Below are 1,657 nucleotides of genomic sequence, written 5' to 3'. Positions count from 1 at the left end.
CCTGCCGCTATCGTATGTCTGATGGCGTTTGGGTTTTCAAGACATCTGAGCAGCCTCGCCTTCGAATCCTTATAGCGATTCTGATGAACATTAGGAATAAGTAGGTTGCGAACTAACCAAAGCGCATGACATTTGAGGAACATTGATGAGAATTGATGTATATCCCAAAAAAATGTATCTACCTCTAGACTCTTATCCTATATAAGCCCTACCATTTCAGCGGATTCGCTGTCGTTGCAGCCGTCATTTGGGAAGAGACCTCATATGAAGAGTGCGAACGATGTCATTACTTCACCGACGTTCTTGTCAAAGCGTTGGGTTACGTACGCAAGAATGCGAGTCAGCTAAATATCATCGCCCTTGCAGAGGTACTCCGTGATGCTGTGAGGCACTCCCCTAGCAACATGAACAGGGCAGCGATTCTCATCGGGAGAGATGAGATCTTTCGACACTTTTAGACAGCGTGTCCGAGTGGTTAAGGAGATGGACTTGAAATCCATTAGGCTCTGCCTGCGAAGGTTTGAATCCTGCCGCTGTCGTATGTCTGATGGCGTATGGGTTTTCGAGACATCTGAGCAGTCTCGCTTTCGAATCCTCATAGCGACTCCGATGAACATTAGGAATAAGTAGGTTGCGAACTAACCAAAGCGCATGACATTTGAGGAACATTGATGAGAATTGATGTATATCCCAAAAAATGTATCTACCTCTAGACTCTTATCCTATATAAGCCCTACCATTTCAGCGGATTCGCTGTCATTGCAGCCGTCATTCGGGAAGAGACCTCATATGAAGAGTGCGAACGATACCATTATTACGCCGACCTTCTTGTCAAAGCGTTGGGCTACGTACGCAAGGATGCGAGTCAGCTAAGTATCATCGCCCTTGCAGAGGTACTCCGCGATGCTGTGAGGCACTCCCCTAGCAGCATGAACAGGGCGGCGATTCTCATCGGGAGAGATGAGATTTTTCGTAACTTCCAGACAGCGTGTCCGAGTGGTTAAGGAGGTGGACTCGAAATCCACTAGGCTATGCCTGCGCAGGTCCGAATCCTGCCGCTGTCGTATGTCTGATGGCGTATGGGTTTTCAAGACATCTGAGCAGTCTCGCTTTCGAATCCTCATAGCGACTCCGACGGACATTATGAGCGAGTAGGATGCGAACGAACTGATGCGCATGACATTTGAGGAACATTGATGAGAATTGATGTATATCCCAAAAAATGTATCTACCTCTAGACTCTTATCCTATATAAGCCCTACCATTTCAGCAAATTCGCTGTCGTTGCAGCCATCATTTGGGAAGAGACCTCTTACGAAGAGTGCGAACGATACCATTACTTCGCCGACGTTCCTGTCAAACCGCTGGGCTACGCAGGCAAGAATGCGATTCAGCTAAATATCATCGCCCTTGCATAGGTACTCCGCGATGCTGTGAGTCACTCCTCTAGCAACATGAACAGGGTGGCGGCTCACATGGGCAGAGATGAGATCCTCTGCGTCTTCCAGACAGCGTGTCCGAGTGGTTAAGGAGGTGGACTCGAAATCCACTACGTTATGCCTGCGCAGGTTCGAATCCTGCCGCTGTCGTATGTCTGATGGCGTATGGGTTTTCAAGACATCTGAGCAGCCTCGCTTTCGAATCCTCATAGCGACTC

The 1,657-nt window shown here is 48.4% G+C and overlaps 3 non-coding genes across 3 annotated transcripts; all 3 read left to right on the top strand.

Moving 5' to 3' along the window:
• Window positions 1–457: 457 nt before the first annotated feature.
• Pmar_PMAR022852 lies at window positions 458–539 on the top strand. The gene has a single exon. It is a non-coding gene; the product is annotated as a tRNA-Ser (tRNA).
• Window positions 540–982: 443 nt separating this feature from the next.
• Pmar_PMAR022851 lies at window positions 983–1,064 on the top strand. Its single transcript has one exon. It is a non-coding gene; the product is annotated as a tRNA-Ser (tRNA).
• A 443-nt stretch (window positions 1,065–1,507) lies between these two features.
• On the top strand, window positions 1,508–1,589 carry Pmar_PMAR022850. Its single transcript has one exon. It is a non-coding gene; the product is annotated as a tRNA-Ser (tRNA).
• The last annotated feature ends 68 nt before the right edge of the window (window positions 1,590–1,657 follow it).

Source organism: Perkinsus marinus (genome assembly GCF_000006405.1).
Source record: "Perkinsus marinus ATCC 50983 genomic scaffold scf_1104296930326, whole genome shotgun sequence".
In the NCBI taxonomy this organism is placed as follows: Eukaryota; Perkinsozoa; order Perkinsida; family Perkinsidae; genus Perkinsus; species Perkinsus marinus.
The sequence above is the reverse complement of the archived record's forward strand: the minus strand, read 5'-3'. Positions and strand labels throughout refer to the sequence as shown.